The sequence below is a fragment of the Balaenoptera borealis genome (assembly GCF_965194805.1).
Source record: "Balaenoptera borealis genome assembly, chromosome: 16".
In the NCBI taxonomy this organism is placed as follows: domain Eukaryota; kingdom Metazoa; phylum Chordata; class Mammalia; order Artiodactyla; family Balaenopteridae; genus Balaenoptera; species Balaenoptera borealis.
In genome coordinates, this window is record NC_138872.1 from 38,679,640 (window position 1) to 38,703,654 (window position 24,015).

Here is a 24,015-nt window from a genome sequence, read left to right on the forward strand (position 1 = left end):
TTTCTCCAATTATTAATTCATATGTGCTCATCATAGAACATATGGAAATTAGAAAACTGTATTTTACTTCTCACCATCTCTAGTTCATCACTTGATCATTATTAATGTATTTTTAGGTATGTCTCTTTTCTCTTTCAAATACATTAATGCTATGTTTTTACTATAAGTTTCAGGGCCACATATTTCTTTCCACTGACATATCTAGTTTTTAAAGAACAAATACTAAATAGTACATATAATGACTAAGAAGTACTATTTACATAACTAGTAATAAATAGCTAACAAGTCCCATGAAAGAAGAGCAATAATAATTTCACATGTAGTGACAGGTTTGTGTGCAAAAGAAGTTGAGAATTATTACAACAGAAAAATACTCAGTGATATAATCAGTTAAGTTGGAAAAGTCGAATGCTTTTCTTGTTTGTATTTTCTGGATGCAAAAAATCCATAGGATATGTGTAGGATAACAAACAGAATGAAAAGCAAGGCTTCCAAATCTTGACTCCGTTCTTATCTGTAAGTTAGGAAATGTGCTTAGCCTTTCTGAGTCCTCATTTCTTCCCCTATAAAAGATAGGTAACAATGCCTCTCTTTTAAGATTTTGTAATGACTTAGGATAATGTATTTTAGCCATTTAGCATGGTGCCTGACAAACAAGGGAGGGTTTCTGCAAGAGTATGAGCTTAATAAAGATGCTTGTGAAATCTTCTGGAATTTGTCTTTGTGATGGATTCTCATGCCTCCGACAGTGTGTGAGTGTAGTCTAAATCTTCCTGGTAGCTTAGGAGGAGACCAGCTGATTAGTTTCCATTGTGAGAACATATTTGCCTCTGCTCTGTATGAAACCCAGGGACCCGCCCCCAGCACTGCTTCAAGGGCCATAGGGAGAATGGTGGTAAAAGCCATCTGTCCGGCTGGGATGGAGAAGTGATTGATAAAATTTTATGCACGTGTTCCTTGCAAGTCAGTGATTGGGGTCTGCCTGAGTCTGAATGCGCTGTCCCTATAGGTATTTCAGAGGACATATGTAGTGACATTTAAGTGCTAATTTTTGCTTTGGAAGAAAGGAAGATTTGCATCCGAGACATTATTAAAAACAAACGCAGATTGAGGCTGTAACATATGGTAAATAAATAATAATCCTCACAGTTCAGCATAATAAAATCAGTCTCACTGTGGAACCCAAGAGAACATATACATTTACTGGTTCCACTAAAATAAATAAAATAAATGATGACTCAAGTCATTGGAGAGTATGGCATAGCAGAATACATTCCAATGGTCAAAAAACTAGGGTGTTAATTCAAGTTTATTTCTTTATCAATTATGCAATAAATCACTAATCTAGTTAGAAATTTGGTTTTTTTTTAGCTGTTCATTTAAATAGCATATTTTCCGATGTGTCTCGTTATGAAGTGAAGCAAAGATCAACAAAATATTTAAAATAGCTTGAGTGTCAAAGCTTACAAGAAGGAAGCCTGAGCTACAGCTCTGTTCCATTTTAATCACATTTGGATGAGACGTCAACTTCTTCAGATGGCAAATGAAATAATTAGCCTTGAGCAAAAAGAGTTGCTTTTCCTGCTGTATCAAAACCCTACCAGTTTCCCCCTACTATCTGTTTTCACCTTCTTCTTCAGTAATAGAATCTCTGATTTAGCTAGAAATGACTTCCTGGATAAAGACTGCAGTTCCCAACATCCCTGGTGACTAGGTGATCATGTAACTAAATTCTGCCCTTGTAGTTGGAAGAAGTGTGTCCATGCCCAGAGTGTCTTCTGACTTGCCTTCTTTCCTGCTAGCTGGAATGTGATAGGAAAAATGGTCACAGTGGCTGTGAAGATTCTTGTGTCCATAACACCATGGAGCATCATACTATAAATTTAGGACTGATTTATGTTCAAAATGTGTAAATGTCAAGGAAAATAAATATGTACTTCCATTTTTTTAAAGATTTATTTTTTATTTATTTATTTTATTTATTATTTTTGGCTGTATCGGGTCTTAGTTGTGGCACGCGGGATCTTCGTTGAGGCACGTGGGATATTTTCGTTGCAGCGTGTGGGCTTCTCTCTAGTTGGCGTGCTGGTTTTCTCTTCTCTAGTTGTGGCATGTGGGCTCCAGGGCGCGTGGGCTCTGTAGTTTGCGGCACGCGGGCTCTCTAGTTGAGGTGTGCCAGCTCAGTAGTGTGTCGCGCGAGCTCAGTTGCCCCATGGCATATGGGATCTTAGTTCCCTGGCCAGAGATCGAACCCATGTCCCCTGCATTGTAAGGCAGATTCTTTACCACTGGACCACCAGAGAAGTCCCTATACTTCTATTTTTTAGGCCACTGTTATTAGGTTTTTCTTTCAGATTACACCCAATCTTAATTTATATATGCACACTCAGCATTCCATTTTTTGTTTGTTTGGTTTGTTTGTTTGTTTTTTTGGCCACCCTGCGAGTCTTGTGGGATATTAGTTCCCTGACCAGGGACTGAATCCGGGCCCTCAGCAGTAAAAGCATGGAGTCCTAACCACTGGACTGCCGGGGAATTCCCTCAGCATTCCACCTTGAAATTCAAATTATTATAGGTTTTCCAGAGTTTTCCTGAAAGCATATCAAACAGTTATTATGGGAGTATATCTGCTGCCCCTCTGTGGGAAGTTCAGGGACCCACCCCCAATATTACTTTCACTGAGATGGGGGGAGGTACAACGAGGCACAAAGCCCATTACCTTATGTTTTCCAGTTTATACAAAATTCCACAGTGACCATGAGTTCTGAGCAAGAATCAGATACTGTATTCAATACTGGTGCTACCCCAAACAAAGATGGCAAAAGTTCCAATGTCTCCTTACTAGTTGCTCAATTAACAAGCACTGTGTGGGACCCCTGGTTTCTAGTGAGGTCTGTGCTAAGCAATCTTCCAAATATACAGAAAACATGGTATAAAGAGTTTCACTGGGAAAGCCAGATAACAAGGTTGAAACCAAGAATAATTGAAACTTAAATTGAATAATAGGGATGTAACTTGTAACAAGAGTTTCCTTAGGTGGGAAGATCTGGGTGGGTCACAGTTGTTAGGAGTGGTCTTAGAGAAGGAGACATGATAATGGAATGTAGAGGGTTCACACAATAAATGGGGAAAAAGACAGCACAAGTGGGAAGGCAGGAGGAATCCGCCCATTTATTCAACAGCCTCATGTGTGCAAGGCTGTGCTGGGTGCTTGGGATGACAAAATAAACCTTGAACAAGTAAATTTACTGCCCTGTAGTTTAGTTTCCTCATCTGCAAGATGGAGATAGCAATAGAATTCTATTCAGGACTAAATTTATTAATGCATATAAAGCATTTAGAAGAGTACTTGGTACATAACACATACTTGATAAATATAGGCTATCATTATTGTTATTTTTTGAGGAGCTCAAAGCCCAGTGAGGGTGACAACATGTAATTATTACGAATGGTAACATGGTGTAATGATTAATATAATAGAATGTGGATGTAGCACTCTGGAAAACACAGGAGGAGAAAACTAAGAGTTGGGAGGAAGCATTTGTGAATCCTCCCCAAAGAAATCATATTAGAACTTGGACTTGAAAGGTGACCAAAGTGGTTGTTTCTCCACATAAAGAACAAAATTCCAGGGGCTTCCCTGGTGGTGCAGTGGTTGAGAATCTACCTGCCAATGCAGGGGACATGGGTTCGAGCCCTGGTCTGGGAAGATCCCACATGCCACGGAGCAGCTGGGCCCATGAGCCACAACTACTGAGCCTACGTGTCTGGAGCCTGTGCTCCACAACAAGAGAGGCCACGATAGTGAGGGGCCCGCGCACCGTGATGAAGAGTGGCCCCCACTTGCTGCAACTAGAGAAAGCCCTCGCACAGAAACGAAGACCCAACACAGCCAAAAATAAATAAATTAATTAAGGAAAAAAAAAAAAAAAAAGAACAAAATTCCAGGCAGAGGCACAGCTTGTATAAGGGCAAGGTGGGGAGACTAAAGTGTGGCATGTGGAAAAATGCTGATCATGCTTGGAGGGACAGCCAGGATCAATCAGATCTACTGGTACATACTGTATAAACACAGCAATTGTTTACAACTAATGTCCATTCAGATAGGGTCACATCTGTTCTGATTGGCTGGTACCTATGCTGAACTGGTTGTTGTTTTGAATATCATCCCGAAAAAATGGTGTGGGAGATGTGGGAAACGTTAACACAGGCTTTGTAAACTTGGGTAAAGAATCAGGCATAAGCCCTGATGGTTAAGTTCACTGCTTCCTGAGAAGCAGACATCCACTTCACGGAGACAGCTGCTACACTTTTTTGTTCTCCTTATTATCAGTGATCTTCTTGTGTAAAATTTTCAATATCATTTAATTGATAGTGGATAAGCAATTTTTACTGACAAAAAAATACAGCTGATGGCTCTAGAAGTGTCTAAGCTACGCCACATGTTATTTGAAAGTTGTGGATGTGTCTTATACACATGTGATGCAAGGGTAGGTACTAATGGAATCTCCATATAGTCCCCGCCTTTCGCAGCCCATGATGATTTGTTCTGACTGATGATGTGAGTGGAAGTGATGTGCTCACTTCTGGTCACATATTACAATAAGAGCTCGTATGTGTTCTCCACGGATTTTCTCCCTTGGCTATGCCGCCATGGAGAGGTGTGTGTCAGACACCTTTGTTGGATGTGTCAAATGAATGATAGAGAAAAATGATAGAATGTAGAAAGCTTTGTTATGCTAATAAACTGTGTTTGCAGGGTTAATCTGTTACCACAGCATAGGCTAGCATTACCCTGACTAGTGTCAGAATTGTTACCAGAAGTGGAGTGTCATACATTGTTATGGACTAAACGTTTGTGTTCCCCTCCAAAATTCACATTTTAAAACTCTACCTTCCAATGTGACAGTTTTAGGAGGTGAGACCTTTGGGATGTAATTAGGATTAGATGAGGCCATGAGGGTAGAGCCCTCATGAATGGGATTACTGCCCTTATAAATGTTATGAGAGTGTTTGTTTCCTTCTCTGCCATGTGAGGACACAGTGAGTCAGAAGTCTGCAGCTTCGAGGGGCTTCACCAAGCAGAAGTGATGGCGCTGGCACTCTAATCTTGGACTTCCATCCTCCAACACTGTAAGAAAAAAAATTCTGTTGTTTTCAAGACACCCAGTCTATAAAATTTTGTAACAGCAGCTTGGACTAAGACACACATCAAAATCCTAAAATATGTAGCTTTGGATTAGTGACTGGTGGTATGCAGTGATGAAACACGTTGGAGGCTAAAAACATGATGATCGTGTTTTGCAGGGACAAAATATTTGCTAAAACTGTCACCTGGGGAAGTTTACTTGGTACCAGATGACATGAATTCTAAGCCAGAAACTCTCGGGAAAGACACTGAAAAACAGAACCTTAGTTTGGCTGTTGCTTTTTTTGTAGCTAGATTTGACAGGGGGTCAAAGGTTTGAGAAGGGTGATTTCAGAGAGAATTGACTGGTGCATATGCAGAACTAAAAGGGAGTCAAAAGAGTACAGAAATATGGGGAAAGCTGGCTTTGAGACCCCCAAACCATAGGTACTGGGACTTAAAAGGGCTTTAAAGGCTTATTTTACCAGTAATATCTTTCAGAGCAAAGAGTTTTTTTTTTTTTTTTTTTTTTAATATGATCTCACTAGAGCCTACAGTCTCAATAAATTAAAAGCCAGATGCAAATGCTGAGAAGGTGAGAAAATAAGCATTTTAGAGTATACTGAAAAGAACTGTGTGATTACTGATACATAGAACTTACTAGAATCAAGTGAACTAGAGGCTTACTGAGCTTTCGAGAACTTTTTACTCTCAAAGAAGCTATAAATCCTGTCTAAAAACATCTGTAACTATTGAGGTTTAAAATGACTCCTCAACCAAGAAGCAAGCTGAAAAGAAGTACAGTCTTAAAGGGCAGCATATTCCCCAAGGCCCATTAAATGTCATCAAGGGATATAATGGACAAATAAGAATATCATGGAAAGGGATCCAAGGACCTTGGAGAACAATGGGTAAGGAGTCTCCCCCCAGAGGACAGAATCCATGTCTAATCAAGTAACATTTTGCATCCCCAGGTCCTTAGAAGTCTTCCCAGGCAGAGTAGACAAATGAATGCTCTGTGTCTTCCATTGTTCCTGTTTATTGCTGTTAATCTTATTTCCCTTCCACCATTATATAATGAGGAGTGAGCAGAAAACATGTTTAGTTCATACATTTCTTGACTGAGAAGAGCCATAGTTATACACAATTGTATAATTGTTGAGTATCATGTGGATATTCTGAATTTTGAGCAGGATTAAATGATAAGATGAAATCTTAGATCATTTCTCTTGGGGAACCATTGAGTGTTCTCTATATATGAGAGTGTACCAGGTGGAATTCCTATAGGAAACAGAAGGCGCTCTCAAATTAGAATAAGTTGAGGGAGATTTATTGATGAAGAGTTCAGTTATAAAGATGTAGGTAGAGTGTAGAGGGGACATTGAGGGATGGTATAGAAACCTGGGGCTGTTGTCATCCATGGGCCCAGAAGAATGAGAGTAAATGGCTTCCAGGACCTGGAAAAAGAGCAAAAGTGAGTCATTTAGGTCAGAAAGCAAAGGTGACCTCACAGGAAGAGAATCAGGGGCATAAATACCCTGACCTCATTCTCCTCCTCCTCCTAGTTCTCCTGGGCCTTCCTCTTTAGTAATCTCAGTTGGAAGGCACTGGGCATTGAAGCCTTCTGATGTGGTCCATATATATTAGCTTCTGTGAGCAGAGAGCTAAGTTATGAAGGGGAAGAGCAGATATGGAAGGGCTGACACATGACATAAGGAATGGGAAAGAAGGAAAAAGAGGGTTATTAACTGACCAGAATGGAGAATTTAGGCATGTAATCCTACTCACACCCCCTTCCACACATTCACAACATAGCTTTCAGTGAGGAATAAACACATGATGATGCATGTTGTAGATGGGAAGAATTCCAAGTTTCAACACTGGATCAGTGATCTATGCACTCAGTAAGGGGTTGATGTGGGCCAGTACCCAAGTTCATGATTCCTTCCAAGGTATCAGACTGCTGGCCCAGGACTAGTCATTGCCTGGTTAAAAGTAAGTAGCAGGGAGTAGATTTCATGAAGTATGACAGTGTATGAGCACCAGGTGATCACTCCACATTCTCCACTGACCACCCTGCTCACCTCTTCGTAGATTCATTGCATTAATGGTGCCAAATCTTTACTCCTCTCTATACCCATGCTTTTCACTATGTGACTTTGCAGTTCCTTTCACTAAAGAGATGGAGCCTGTTTTACCACTGCTTAAAGATAGGTTATTCTTGTGATTTGATTTAACCAATAGAAAGAGGCACAAGTGATACTATACCTGTTCCAAGCTGAGGCTCAAGAGGCCTTATGTGTCTGCTTATGCTCTTGTGCCTCTATTGCCATGAGAACATGCCCTGGTTAACCTACTGGAAGATAAGAAATATCTAAAGCAGAGCCGAGTCACTCCAGCCAAAGTCATCATACGTTAGGCAATACTGGCTGAACCCCACACATGAGAGCAATCCCTGGCAAGATCACTACAGATTAACCTGCCTGCAGTTGATTCAAGATGTGTGAACATGAATAGTTATTTTTGTACACTATTGAGGTTTTGTGGTTGTTTATTACAGTGCTACTGTGACAATAGGTAACTGATACAGTCTCTCATTCTTCTCCAGGTACATTAAATGATCACTTCATAAGGCTATTATTCTACTTTATTGACAGCTTTGACTGCATAATAGCTTTAGGTCTAACTCTCATGAATAGTCATTTTCACAATGCCTTTTTCTTTAGTCCCTATAAGAATTGTTTTAGGCCCTCATTCACACTCAGTTCCTTTAATCATGCTTTAGCCTTAATTAAAGCCAGACTCTAGAATCAAACAGTATTACATTTAAGTTCTGGCTTTGTTTTTTAACAACTATAATCTTAGGAAGATTAATTATACTTGCCAAGCTTCAAACTCCTCTTTTGTAAAATGGGAATAAACTGTTGTGAGAACTAAATGAGACATGTGAAGCTTTTAGCATAATGCCTTTGCTTTCCCTCATTGATAAGTCTTAGCCACAAGAGAAAAGGTTATATTTAGTTCTTGTTGTTATCACACTTGGAGATGAAGTACGGCATGTAAGTCACCAAACTGGATGGAAGGGATGAGATGAACCACGTTTACAACCACAATTTTTATTTCTGCCTATTGTTTGTTGCATCTTTCCCAGGGAAGAATAGTTTTATGAGGACCACTAATTTTACGAATAAAAGCAAAGGGGCCAAGACTCCTTAGTTTATGGCTAATGTTTACATATTCCCAGGAGGGCAGCATTGCAGGTTACTTTACTAAGTCAACAAAGTTTGGAGCAGGTGATTCTAGTGTTCTGCTGAAGCCAGTCTGTACCTGTTGGTGAGTCAATTGTTGAATTTTCAGGATTTTTCTTTAGCTGGATGTTCTATATACTTGCTATTAAAAATTAAATTAATAAATTCACAGTGAAATAAGTTACATTAAAAACAAAGGTAGTGAATACTCAAAACTCATCACTTCCTAGTTATTTTACCACATTTTACTACTATCTATGCTCTTGAGGTTATTTATCAATATATCAATTCCATCTGGGTGGTAGAAATATTATACAATGGTGTGGTATGATACATCTTTTCCCAACTCTGAGTTAGTGACACCACATTGATCCATTGAAACTGCCCATGGTGGCAGTATATACAGCTGAGAATCAGCAAATTCTACAGACCAGGGTTTTGTCTTGGCAAGTCAGTTGACCACCATATAACAGCACACCACTGGGTGGTCGGCTGACCTAAGCAGACATTGTTGGTTTTGCACTTGTTTAGAAGGACATTTTCCCCTGCCTACCTTTGCCATGATATGATATTAGGAAGTTGCCTATAGCTGTCATTATTCCTGCAAGGAAACGTTTTCTTCTTCACTAATATACTGATGAGTCAAACAAACTTTAGAAAAAGCCATCAGAATTAACTTCAGAATGTGGTCATTGCCATTCTTAGCTACCTCATGGTCTGGCAAGGGGAAGAGTGAGAAAAGTATAGCAAACATGAGGCAACCTTGGAAACCCGGGGCAAATATTTTCTGAGGATTCTTTCATTAATCTGATTTCTTCGCTGACTGTGGTGTGTGGAAGGAGTAGGGGCTTGAAAGGCAGGAGATAAGTGCTCCAAGCCCTGCTCAGTTGCTGCTCTCTCTGTGGCCTTATTCCTGTCACTTTCACTCTTCTGGGGCCTCAGGTGTACTCCTCCAGAAAATGAGGGCATTGTGGTAGATAATGTATGAGATCTTATTTAGCTCTCAGATTTCCTGATATTCAGGTCATACAGGGGAAATAAAAAGGAGCATCTCTGAAAGACTCTCCGTTTCCTCTCCTCCAATCTCCTTATGAATCTTTGGTGACAAGGTCCATTCTAGAGCCATGTGACCAGCTGAGTCACATCTTTCAAAGGAGGGAATTTAATGTAATGAGAAAGATTTTTCATAGGAAGATTGTGACCCGTGCCTCACGGCTTCTGATTTTGTTACAGGTTATGTGAAGAGCAAACTTCAGCCCTTCACGTCCCAGGATGATTTTAAAAGAGTGCAAAAGCTGCGTGGAGGGAGATGACCAGAAAAATGGCTTTCTCCACTTTTAGAGGTTGTGGGTCTCTGGAAATACATGCCAGCAGGAGGAAGGAGGGGTGGAGATACAGAGTTGGGGCCCTGGATCCTGTTGGGTAAGCAGCTCTTTCGGAACTGGTCAATGCCGCTGTCCCCAGCTAGTCACTGGCCTCTTCCACTGCCCCACCTCCCTGCTCTGAGGCCAGCAGCCACCTCTGCCTCTACTTGGCTGGGCTGGGCTCCCACCACCGCTGAGCATAGCAGGGGACACTCATCGCCCTGAGTCAGACAAGCAGGAGGGGATGACCTATTAGACCACAGAATCCTTACCACATTCTCACTGGAGTCTGACTCAAGCCCGCAAAAGCAGGACCATCAGATTTTGTGGCCAAGATCCTCTCACCTCCTTGGTCCCCGAACCCTCTGGGTGTCCATCCACCCATCCTATGAGTGCTCCTGGTGGTGAGAAACCCCAGAGCCCTGAGAGGATTTCTGGAGAAAGAAGCAGTTTAGGGCAAATGAATTATGCTTTTAAGAACAAGCTGGCACCACACCCTCAGATGAAAATTGTTTCATACTTTGCGAACAATTCCTGACATCTCTGGGCTTTGACCGCTTGTAATTTTGTCTCCAACTAGACTGTAAGTCCCTGAGGCCTCTTTGGTTCATACTTCTTCCAGTACCAGTCACAAAGGAGCACTGGTGGGTATTTATGATTTGATAAATGTTTCCCTATGGGGCTCTGCTGTTCCAACTTGTGACGCCACAGGGATGGACATCACCTGCCTGACAATATGACGGCTCAGTCCCACACCGCAGATGAGATCTGCGCTTCTGTGAACTCACTTGACACAATGAAATGCTTCAGTGGCCAAGATAACTCTTTCTCTATCTTTACTTTCATTCTATATTTCTATCTTTCTTTTCTTTTAACATATGATTTTTTTTCAACCTTTTGCACAGTTTTGCACAAAACCCATCTAGTTCTCAAAGGCTTCATTAGCTAACCTATTGGCTTTGACATGTGGATCAATTTTGAGGGTCTCTCCTAATCTAAGACTGTTTTTTTCCCCTAAATCATTCTTGAATTTGTTTTAATAGTTCTTTTTAAACTGATTCATCAACTCAGATTTAAAAATTGTTATCAGTTAATCTTAGCAGTATTAACAGCCCCTTACCATGGATTTTAAGAGCCAATGCATTGCATTCGTAGAAGTGGAATGAAGAGAAATGAAAACACAAAAACTTGCATATAAATGTTCATGGCAGCATTATTCATGATAGCCAAAGGGTGGAAAACCCCCAGGTGTCTATCAACTGACACACAGATAACTAAAATGGGGTCTATCCATACAATGGAACATTATTCAGCCATAAAAAGGAATGAGTTACTGATCCATGCTACAGCATGGGTGAACCTTGGAAATACTATACAGGCAAAGAAGCCAGACTCAAAGGACACCTATTCCATTTATATGAAGTGCCCAGATTAAACAAAGTCATAGAGACAGAAAGTAGATTAGTGGTTGCCTAGGGGTTGGAGAGAGGTGTTGAAGAGAATGAGGACTTACTATTAAGGGGTATGGAGTTTCTTTTGGGGGTGATGGAAAGGTTCTAAAATTGACCATGATGATGGTTGCCCAACTCTGTGAATATAATAAAGACTACTGAATTGTACACTTTAACGGGACAAAATGAATGGTCTATGAACTATATCTCAATAAATCTATTACAATAAAAATTAAAGAAGAGCCAGTCTACCAAACCTCTTATTTTTATTTCACAAATTATCTTTTCCATTATGTATTTATCATCAATAAAATATCTTGCTCTTGAGTAATTAAGAAAAAATATAGTAGCAATCATCTTACTAAGAAACAATAATATAATAACATCATTAACAACAATGATAACATGCTTTGTTTGAATGGAATAGCTTTTTATATGGATCAACGAGGAAGCATTATTTAGTTGAATAGGTTGGCAACAGCTACTATTGATTGCCTTTTAAAAATTATCGGCATATGTGAAAATCAAAGTACTTTTAATGCCTCCAGGGACCTGTGTGACCTGCTTTCTGTTTCTTCTATGCATCATCTCCCCCAACTCTTCCTCCTCACTCAGTGGCCTCTGGCTTGCTCTCTCTGTACACGCCTGGCACGCTGCTCCCACCTCAGCCTCTGCTCTGGCTGTTCTCTCTGCCTGGAACTCTCCCCCCACATACATGAGTGTGGCTTCACTCTCACTAATTCAAGTTTCACCCAGAAGTCAACTTCCCACTGAGGCCTCCCCTGACCACCCTGGTGTATCCGTCAAACATACTAAATAGCTTACTTATTCATTATGTTTACATTTCCTTGTGGATCTCCTCTTTCAGAATATAAGTTCTATGAGGTCAGGGATATTTGACTGTTGTATTCTCTGATACACCCCTGGCATTTATCACAGTGCCTGGAATATAGTAGATGTTCAATTAATACCTGTTGAATGGAGGGATGGGCATAGATGCCAGTAGTCCAGTTTGAGGTATGCTGTCTGTGCTTTGTTACTTAATTTATCAATCAGTACATCTCTATCTTTATACATCCTTCTAACTTGGGATTAAATAACCATGCCAAACCCAACCAAACAAATCGGAAAACTGTCAAAATGTGTCTTTGGAAAGTAAAGAATCAGTCATTTAAAATGAAATTAATCTATAAGGAGAAATATACAATATAAAAAAAATCTGGACTACATGTTAACTATTATTCTGGTAAAAATATTTGATAGATCACTTTACTAAGTTAATATCATATATTAATTCAGTCAGCCAAACAAATATTAATTGACCATCTTCTGTGTGCTGGGCACATGGTGGCAGGAATATAATGGTGGCTCTTACGTTGCAGTGGAAGACCAGCACAAAGCAGCTAAACAAGTACATATAATGCCAATGGGTACTGACAACTCTAAAGAGAAACCAGTAGGGTAAGGGATAAAGAATTAAAGGGGTGCTGGGTTGGTCAAAAAAGACCTGTTTGAGGTGCTGACATTTGCACAAAGACTTGAGTAAAGTAAAGAGGAGACTCATGCACATCAGAGTGCCCCAGATAGAGGGACCAGCTGATGCAAAATCCCGCAACTGGAAAATGTGGGCATGTTTGAAGAAAAGCAAGGAGTGAAGAAGAAAGGTCTAGGAAATGATGTTAGACTGGTCTCCAGGAATCAAGTCATCAGGAAGCCTTGCAGACCATGGTGAGGACTCAACAGCTGTCATTTTAGGGCAAGAGAGCCTCTGCCAGGTTGAACTGACATGATCACTTCTCCATTGAGTGACATGATCTGATCTGAGAATGTAAGTAAAAGCAAAAGGATGCAGGCTATATGAAAACCAGAGGGAAATCTGGGACTAGACTCGATTTGGAAATCATCAGTGGACCACAAGGAAAAAGAGCTAAGTTGAGTCTCCTCTGCCTCGGAAAGATCAGACCTCATAGAACTTTGCCCTCATCCTGGGAGCTTCCTGTATGATGGGTAAGCTGGCACGTGTCCAGAGGAGCAAACAGGACAGTCAGGAACTGTGTTGTGGTGAGTTCCATCTCCTCAAAGGCAGGATCCAAAAATGTCATGGGATAGACTCCTGTTCAGGATGGAAAGTAAGGATGCTTTACTCGTTCCCCAAAGTTACATAAAAGAGGAGGTCTTAACTAAGTTTGCTCCTCTCCTAGATTGGGTTTCCCCAAAGCAATCCCTGTGACATCAATTCAATGGTAAATAGTTTAGGAGGAAAGCAAAAGAAATACAGATGTGGGAGAGGAAAAGTGAGACAGGGAAAGGAAGGTAGCCCATAAACAGTTTTTTACTGAATCAGATACTGCTGTGAGCAACTGGAACTTAGTTCTGCTGGGAACTGCTGGGAAATGGTGTGAAGCAAGGGAACTGGGGTATGTATACACCGATTACTATCTGACATTCATTGAAAGTTACTTCCAGTGGATGTTAATTCCCTTTCACTTCTTGCCCATCATGTGAGTGGCTAAGCTGCTGGATATGGGGGCCAGAGAAAGCTCTTAGGCAAAGAGAAAGTTGGGCTGCTGTGCCCTGAAGGAGTAGGGGTAAGGGGTATGGATACGGTTCCCTCAGAATCTGCTGCAACCACCCCTCAGGGTTATTGTTATTCATGTAGGCTGCATATGTGCTCCCTGGGGTTTTGCAATCAGCCTCTCATCCCTTCTGGCCTCTCCAATCCCAGATTCTGTGACACGGACAGCACAGGAGGAGGATGTGCTCCTCAGAGTCTAATCCTGCAGACAATTCCTTTGGTGGAATTCACAGTCTCTTCAGAGCACATAGTATTAATGGCCATGAGAACTTAAGGCAAGCCCATCACAGATCAGTGATAACACCCTAAGACTGTCTTTGAAGAACTGGATCATAGGAAAGCAAGACTTTTATAGTTCAAAGTTAGGTTATCTTTTGTTTGTGACTATATCTGTGGGAAGAAGCTTATGAAGCCAGTGGCATCTTTCCTGGATACCAGGAGCCAACATTTTTCTCTATTTCTGTTCCCATTAAATACTATGTCTAGGGCACATGTGTTCTAAGTGATTTAACAAAAGGCACTCTCTCATTGGCAGGCAATGCAAATATAAGATTAGCTTAAAGCATTTTCCTTTTGAGCTGAAATTTTGATTTGAGGCCAGCATTATCTGGGAGAAGATTATGTATGACTGAGTTTTAGTTAGATGCTGAAATGAAATGAGTGTGTGTGTGTATGTGTGCGTGTGTGTGTGCACATGCGCAGGAGCCCAAAGTGGGCTCACACACTTGCATGGAAATGGTGACCCGGTTCTAACTCTAGTGGGACAAGCAAGGCTGTTGTAAGGCAGGAATGACTTCATCAGGAACTCAGGAAATCCTCACTCAAACTTCCAAATATACAAATAGATTCCTTTTATTCTGCTGTGAATCAAAATGATGCCACGTCCTGTAATGAAGGATGTTGTTGACCAGGTTGAATGGGAGCCAGCCGTGCCTTGCCTTTGTTTCTATGACCGTTGTTCCAAAGTTCAGCATCTTAAGGCTGGGAGTCACCTTATTTGGCAAACACTCAGGAATTCTGTTTCCAGATTTATTTGGGGGTGACAGAATTTTCATTTAATTTTTACCCCAGGGTAGGAGACATGTTAATTGCTTGAGGCCAGATGCACAAATATTTATGTACTCTAGGCAGGCTACTGTGCAGCCGCATGAAAATAGAGAGTAATAGCTTAAAAAAAATTCCTACCATAGTGAAGCTACACTGTCATTGAGCCAAGGACTTTTTTTTTTTAAGTTGTCATCTGCAAATATATGTGGGAGTGGGTCAAAAGATAATGTTAGCTTATTTTTTCTTTCTTGCAGAAAACCATAGGCAACCATTAGTCTTTCTAAATATTAACTTCTCAAACCAACCAGGTAACTTGCTCCTGGGGATGGTAGGGTGAAACGGTCTGTTGACCAGGCACATGGGGATGAAGGGTAGTTGTAGCACCTTGAAGGCGGTGATATAAACACTTCTGAAATCAACAAGTGGACTCCCTAGGAGACACAAATGTCTGAATCCCCTCAACCCAGCTGCACAGGGCCCATGTGGGATATCCTCCTTTGGATTTCAGAAGAGGGCACGCTGCCCAATTTTCCCAGCTGCAGGAAAGAAGAAATCACCCTAAATACTGAGTTAATGCATGAACTTGCAGTGTCTTCTGTCCCACCTTCTGGTCCACCCCCATCAAATTATCTTTGTTTTAGGCCATGACTCATGACCCATCCCCACCCCTCAGTCAGCTGTGACTCATAGCAGAAGCCAGATAAACTGAGCGTGGAACAGCAGGGTGGGAGAGCTGCCGTGCTTTTCCTTTTCTTGCCTAATGAGAAAAGTTAGGTCAAATGGTCAGGTGGTAGGAATCTTCTTTGAGAGATTTGTTTTGTCTTTGTGTGTTTAATTTAGGGAAATTCCTTCATTGGATGGGGGATCTGGCTAGGTGTTCCCTTTTAAGGTAACTCAGTGATACTGTGTTTCAAGCTTTGACCATTGGTAATCATCTACCTTCGACTGATTGTGCAAATGGCCCTAATTTTTTTTTTTTTTTTTTACTGCTCCCAGCATCCTTGCCCTTGGTAATGGGAATTTAAAGCTACTTCCATTAAAGGGTGGAGTCTCTTTTACCCACTTCTTGAATTTGGGTTTGGACATGTGACTTACTTGGTCCAATAGAAAGCTGCAGAAGTGATAATGTGCCAGTTTAGGATCTAGGCCTCAAGAGCCCAAAGAGTCGTTTCTTTTACTCCACTGCTTTTCTGTGCTAACAAGCCCAGGGTAACCTGCTGGAAGATGATCATCATATGCAGCAGAGCCAAGTCATTTAGGCCAAGGCTATCCTAGACCAGACAGATCCTAGGCCACCTGCCAGTTGGCTACAGACAAACGAGTGAGCCCAGCTGAAATGAGACAACTATGGCCCAGGTTAACAGAACTGCTCACCTTACCTGTAGCTTCATGAGAAAAACAAAAACAAAAAACAAAATTGCTGTATTAAGCCACTAAGATTTGTGGTAGTTTGTTACTTTGGCAGTAGATAACTGAAATGCTACCCTTGTGTGTTTTAACTCTATGAACTGACATTTTTAGATTAAAAGAACTCATGCCCTATGTATTTCAGGAGACCATACTTCTGAATCTTGAGTCCTCTCAGTGATCAAAATATTGTTGCTAAAGGCCCTCCAAAGTTGGAGAAAGTTAAGCTCTTAAAGCATGTCATATGAATTTATTAAGAAGAAAATTTACCTCTATTCTTCTGTGCATAGGTTATCAAACCAAGCTGCAGTAAGTGCCAGACCCATTGTATTACTTTGCTAAAGCTGCAAAATACAAAGTATCACAGCCTGGGTGGCTTAAACAGCAGAAAGTCATATTCTCACAATTCTGGAGGCTGAAAATGCAAGACCAAGGTGTCAGCAGGGTTGATTTCTTCCGAGACCCCTCCCCTTAGTCCTCACGTAGTCTTCCCTGTGTATCTGTGTCCCGATCCTCTTCTTATAAAGACCAGTCATAATGGATCAGGGCCTACCTGAGTGACCTCATTTTAACTTCATTACCTCTTTAAAGACCATATCTCCAAATGCAGTCCCATTCTGAGATCCTGGGGATAAGGACTTCTACAGATGAAGTTGGAGGGACACAATTCATTTAGAAGACTCATGTATGTGCTGCCTGTTGTTCAATTCCTAAAACACAGCTCTGATTATATGACTACCTTGCTCAAAATCTTTCTATGGTTCTAAATTGTATATAAGGATGGAATAAAGATTCATTGTTCCCCACACTGACCTCTCCAATTCCTCCATTATCTATTTTTTTGGCTGCTCCACATGGCCTGCAGGATCTTAGTTCCTCGACCAGGGATCAAACCCAGGCCCTCGGCAGTGAGAGTGCCGAGTCCTAACCACTGGACCTCCAGGGAATTCCCAATTCTTCCATTATCTTAATCCAATATCCATACATGATTATTTGCTATCTTTATTTCTAATTATTCAAATCACCATGACTGACACATATTTGCCCCTTTAGTCTACTTTCAGTTCCCTAAACACACACACACACACACACACACACACACACACACAGTTCTATCTCTGTAAATCTTATTCAGCTCTCCCCTATGTCTGGGATGGTTTTGCCCACAGCCTTGCTTGTCAAAATTCTTTCAAATCCTATAACCTCCAGAAATTCTTCCAGTTTCATACTCCAATCAGATTGGATCTCTTCCAAGAAATCTGGCGTCACATGACACCTCTACTATTGTACCTTTTACAATCTTTCTAGGTTATGACTATGTTGGTTGTGGTGTGAGCTGCAGTTATAGCTTAGTCACTCTTGCATTTCTTACAGTGGCCACTATGGTGCATTTCATATTGTAGGTACTTGGGATAGAAACTATCATGGTCACCATTTTCCATGTTACCCTCTCCTTCTTGGGCACACAGCCTCCCTTGCAGCTAAAGTGGGGACATGTGACTGAATTTTTGCCGGTTGGATGTATGCAGAAGTAATGTACAAGTCCCTATGTGTGGATATGCCAGTGAACTTCTTGTTTACTCTCAGAGGTATCTCCTGCCCTTCTCATCTTCCACTGTATATTACAGGACTCATTTTCCCAAGCTGCCTTGCCTTTTGGACTCTTGATAGGTTCAGCCAATGGAAGAAACCAGCTGAAAATTGAAGTTTGGGAGGGAGGGAAAGGGAAGCCGGGATACGTCTCTCTCTCTTTGCTTCCTATGGTGTCTCTGTTATCAGCCACATCTCCTCCATGGCTCCAGGTCCACTGGACACGAGTCTAGCATGGATCTTGCTTCTGTTGGATATTCTAGGTCCTGGACTCTGGGAAATATCCCAGCTCTCAGGTGATAGTTTCCTGATGTTCCTCTGTTTGGTGGCCTTTCTGTCCCTTGTGTGGCATCTGTAAAACAGGAACCATAATGCCTGCCTCCTAGAACTATTATGAAAGCAAATAAGCTAATATATGCAGAATTCATAACTATGGAACTAGCGCCTGATGGAAACCAAATCCTGAGTCTCCCCCACATCACCTAGACATGTATCCTTCTTGAGTCCTCTCCTCCTCAGTCTCTAAAACTCTGCCTGGTCATGTTTTCTTTCCTACCTTCAGGCCACTTGTAGGTCTGTCTTGCTGCTTCTGTGTCCTCCCTTCAGCCCTTACTCTGTAGAGACCTCCCATGATTTACTTCACTACATCTCTTTTTTCCACTCCATTTTGAGAGAGTACCCTCACCTTCCTGGTTTCCATGCTAAACTTTCTTCAAGGAGGACACTCCCATGTGCATCCATATCTGTCATCTCCCTCTCGAGTTTCCATCCCGTTTCTCCAATTGCCTCCTGGGCCCTCCTTGTTGGCCACCCAGTGCTATTCATGGAAGAAGTGTCAGGTGGGGAAAGGAGAGGTCTAGTCTCCAACCCACCACTGATGCATTTAATAACTAATTTTGGGGGGACTTAGATGCTCCTTTAAGAGAGGGCTTTGGGGACAGCTGGTTTCTAACTAATACTCCTTCTAACTCTATTGCTTTGGTTTTGCATCAAAACTTAATTAATCATCTCCATTTCCCACTCTTCAATGACTTTTACTCCCAACTTCCTTATATCTGTCAGTATTATGTCATTAAGGCTCAAAATGCTAGAAGTCAGATATGAATCAATTACTCTCCTTCTCCACTTTGGCAGTTGAGGAGTTAAGAACTCCACTATTAAGTCCAATTACTTGAGTTCAATTCTTGACTTCAGCACTTATTTATTATGTTACATGGATATCTTTCTTTCTCTAGAACACAGTTTTTCACCTGCACAAAAAAAGAGGAAATGAGGAAAACACTCAATGCAGTACTTGGCATATAGGAAGCACTCAAATAAATGTTTATCATTATTCTTCCATCCATTCATCCAATAAACATTTGTTTGGCAGTGCAGTTACTTCCCTCTTGAAATTTATTTTTACTTATTTTATCTCCTGAAAGTTGATTTTTTCTTTTGAAAGAGGCCTAATTTCTCTTAAGTTACAAAACAGCTTGCACAGTAAAAAGCTACACAAAATATATAAGGAATTTACACTTTTAGGAATAAAGTATGCAGGTAGGGTGACCATACATCCAATTTTCCAAAGATGGTCCCAGATCATACCTATCATTCTATCTTAATTATAAATAGCATCCCATTTCTGTCAAAAGTGGCCCGAGTTTGGATGATCAACTATGTGGTCCCCTATGTATACGTGAGTTGTTTGGGTCTTGGGCTCTATCACCACAAAGTGCTCCTAGAATAAAGCTCCCATATTTAAATGACATTGGGTAAAGAGTATTTAAAAATAAATACAATTCTTATCTACTGTGATTTTTCACTCAGTGGCATTTATGTAATATGATTCACTTTATGTTTGAGGCTGAACCTTTAATACATTTTATCCTGTGTTTCAATAATAAAGTAGAATCCATCTGATTAGTAGTTTAAAATAATTTTCTAGTTGAAACTCATACAACTGCATTAAAAATAAATATGTAATATTTGCTTTTCTGAATTGGAGATTATGTACATGTAGGTTCTTTCTCACAAAATATGCTATCCTTAATTTTTGTATAAAGATTAATTATATCTCAAAAGGAAGAAATGAAAGCTTCGTATCAGAAGAGAAGTTCTTTATAGTTTTTAACTTCCAAGAACCACTGTACAGGGAGATCAGCTCAGTGCTTTGTGACCACCTAGAGGGGTGGGATAGGGAGGATGGGAGGGAGACGCAAGAGGGAGGAGATATAGGGATATATGTATATGTATAGCTGATTCACTTTGTTATAAAGCAGACACTAACACACCATTGTAAAGCAATTATGCTCCAATAAAGATGTTAAAAATAATAAATAAATAAATAGATAAATAGATAAAACACACCCAACACACCTGAAAAAAACAAAAAAAAAGAACCACTGTAAATAAAGTCATCCTCAGTAGAGGCTGTAATGTTTTCTTTGTTATTGTTTTTGCTTGTGTTTGTATACCTTAACACCCTATCCAATTAGTATGTCTGGAGGAATTCATTCCAGGTCAAATGTGGAACAAAACTTCCAACTCACTTCTATTCACAGCTGGGGCAGCCCTTGAAATTGCCAAGGGAAATTCTGGGGACTCCAGTGTCATACTGGAGAGTGACATCAGTCCATTTCCTCGGACTCCCTTGCTCAGAGTCTTTAACTAAATAACATATTGGAAGTTTAAATGAGGTGTCCTGCATTCCATGTGATTTGAGGGACTCAAATATTTTTAATTCAGTAAAAAAATTCAATTTAATTCAAAACAACAAACATTTTCCCCCAAGTCTTATGCAATATGCCACAGAGATCATAAATACGATTGAAATGTGAATTTGTTCATACAAAACAGCAACTTCCCTCAACCCCCCCTCAAAATGTGTAAAACCATGGTTTCCTCCATAGGGAAGAGCTATGGGGATTACAGTGGTTTGGCAAATACACTCTCCATTAATTGCCACTTACATCAGTTAACAAAATTAAGTGATCAGATAGATGAGAACACTTGGTGTCTACCTCAGCCTTGGGCCTTATTGTCGTGTTGAAATGGAAACCCATGAAACACACATAACTAGTCCCTCACCTGCATATGTTTAATTCAAATATAGATGTTGAGGCTCTTCTCACAGAAATTATGCTTTAAGGGATCTGGAGTGGTTCCTAGAAACTCACATCATTCAAACACTCCAAGGGATTCTGGCAGGGACTCAAATCTCCATCAAGATGAAATCCATCCTGCCTCTCAAGAAATGAAGACCCCTGAGGGGGTAGGTTGGAACCCAGAAGCATTCAGAGCACAGAGCGAGGAGGCACACCATATATACACACATGCACACAATTCATGAGAAAAGTATTAAAATCATTTTGGACAAGGAAGACTGTGGATGAATATTAGTACTTTGATTCCTGTTGGATTCCTTTAGTTTGATACTACTAGGCTAACCCATCCAATCATCCATCTTTCCATTCACCCATCAATTATTTACTAAGTACCAACTACATGCTAGTCTCTGTTATAGGCCCTAGGGTTAATTATGCTCCAGTAAATGATTTGGTTGAAGTCTTTCTCATTTTTTTACCTAATCATTTTAACTCTAATGCAATATGTTGAGATTTGATTGGAAACTGAAATATTCAGATGTGCTATAATAAACTGGTTTTATTGCACTTCATAGTGGATACTTGGTTCTCCTTCTACAGCAGACCTGGACTCTAGTGCCAAAAGTAGGATTTAGTGTCTGCATACTTCAATTTAAAGAATACTTGGTAGGCTTCCTATTTCTGCTGTCCCCATGCACCCACCCCTCTTTTAATTGCTAATTGATGGCATGAAATACGAATATGTTCATTCGAGTTTTAAGGCTTTGATCTTTATTAGGCATATCATCTAGTTTTTATTTATACTTAATCTTTTTATAACCCTACCACTATCTCCCACCCTCCACCTACCCCTGGTCCCACCCCGAATGGCTCATGTCCACCTCTTACACAATATAATATATAAAATGCTGAGCTAGAACTCAGCAAACACTCCTACTGAGTCAAATGTCAAGTATAGGCGGGGAACCTAGGGAATTGGGTAACTGACAGGGGTGCCGTGATAGAGGAACAGGATGAGGAAACATTGTACCATTGTTGCTGCAGCTGGCAAGCTAATACAGACAGTGAAAGTGCTGCAAGGTAAACCAGCCACCCTGCAGGTGGCTCCCCTTCCCTCCCCAAATCCACTCTCCACCTTTCTTCACCTGCTCTGTACCACGGGAGGCTGACCCACATGGACTATGCTAGTGGGTTTTGTCTTCATTTGGGCTTCCCCAGAAGCAGACACTGAGATAGGGATTGATCGTAGTGCAAATAATTGATTTGGGTGGTGATCCCAGGATGTAGGGAAGAGAGACAAGGAAGGGAATGAACCTAATGATGCGTATGTTATCAAGCAAGTTTTCATTGCAGGCAACTGGCACTGGGTCCTGGGGGAGCTCTGGGAGATGGTGCAAGGTGAAGAAATGGGGTATTTATTCACTGATGCCTGCCAGCCCTCCTGCAGTTTAGGGCTGCTTTGGGGAACATCCACTTTCCAGTACGTTTGCCATGCACGTGGGCCATGCGTGCTCCTCTGCCAAAATGCCCTCAGGCCAAATGTCTTAGGAGCAGAAAGCCTTCCACATATACTTGGGTGCCAAAGGGATATGGTCAGGGCTGCTACTTAGCTTGGGTAATGGGTGGCACCAGCAGGAGATTCAGACAGTGGGAGGGGACTGAGGTCCAAGGATCGTGCTCTGAGTGTTCACCCTTCCCCACCGCCGCACCCCTTCCTCCCCTTGCTTCGGCTGCGCCCCCTGACAAAGTCCGCAGCTTGTGTCAGGATGTTCCTCTCCCTACACTTCCTCTGGTTTCCAGAACGTACTCCCTCACTTTGCCCCTCAATCCTACCAAGGTAACCGCTTCGCGATGTCACAGACCCCTTCTTGCTTTTCCAAAATCATGCTTGCAACTGTATAAAAGCCCCCTTATTAAACAGTTCTCTACTAGCCCAGTAAAATGTACCTTTTGTTACCTGATATAAAATATACTTTTATATCCGGAGTCCTCTCTCATTAATACTTCACAGCAACTCAATCGTTCTCACGTTTCTTCTTTTGCAGGTGTAAGAACCTGACAGGTAAGTTGTCCAGTGCTCTGAGGGCTAGGATGTAAACGAAGCAAGACGGAAGGTCAGTTTTGCTGATGACAAGCCCATGTTCTAAAAACTATGTAATCCAGCCTTGTTGTTAATAACAAGCGTTATTGATTCTGGGTTTCTGGCTGAATGCTAAGCCCATTGTCCAGCCCTTGGCCAGGTCCCCCTGAACCGGGGGTGGGGGGGGGGGGTGGGAGTGAGGGATGCAATGCAGGGGAATGCAGAGCAGCGTGTGGTCAGGCGGGCCCAACTGGCCAGGTGACGCCCCGCCAGATGGTCCCCCGCCCCAGAGGCCACTATTGAAAACCTGAAAGAGACAAAACGCCTGTGGACTCCTCCTCCGAGAGGGACCAGATGCTCCTTAGGAAACCTGTTCGCGCTGCAGCATCAGACGACGGACGAACAAAGCAAGGAAGAAGGAGCTGCCCTGACTTGTCTTAGGATAAAATAAATGCCTACCGCCTCCTTCTCCCCATCTGTGGTTATTCGTAGGTTCAAATGACCCCATCAAAAGATAAGTATTAAAAACAGACTCTGAGAAATCAAGTCCCCATATCGACGTTCAGGCTTTCCAAGGAGAAATATCTGAAAGGGAAGTTAACCAGAGGAGTCTCCCTGCTGTTGCAGGGCCTGGGTGGGGAGCTTTTTCCACTGCTAGTATTTCTGTTGGCAAAGAGTACACGCTGTTGGAGCATACCCCCCAGGCCTTAAGTGGGTGCAGTGGGTGGTGAGGGACGGAGCCTTAGCAAATGGGGATGGAGCACGGTTTTGTCTGGTGTGACCCCGGGGTGCCCGCTGGGATCTGTGAACAGGCCCGGGGCTGCGGGAGGGCCCTCCGCCCGCCTTTGTTCCGCCCGGCTCCAGCCTGCAGCAGCTGATCTGGTTATTATGCTCCTGAAAAGAACTTCTAGGTGGCCACAGTGACCATAAGGAACCGAGAAACCACGAGGGCTGAAAGCCACGAAGAACAACACATCGGCTGCTGAGCGCTAATCCCGCCCATAATTAGAGGATCCCTTTCAGCCCTGTGGTGCCCGTC

The 24,015-nt window shown here is 41.6% G+C and overlaps 1 long non-coding RNA gene across 2 annotated transcripts in view; it reads right to left on the reverse strand.

The window, feature by feature from the left end:
* Window positions 1-1,954: 1,954 nt before the first annotated feature.
* The window catches only part of LOC309612909, a 176,957-nt gene continuing 154,896 nt past the window's right edge, over window positions 1,955-24,015 (reverse strand). For both annotated transcript variants that reach the window (XR_014235399.1, XR_014235400.1), the window contains exon 3: window positions 1,955-22,982. This is a non-coding gene — a long non-coding RNA (uncharacterized lncRNA). The remainder of the gene's footprint in view (window positions 22,983-24,015) is intronic.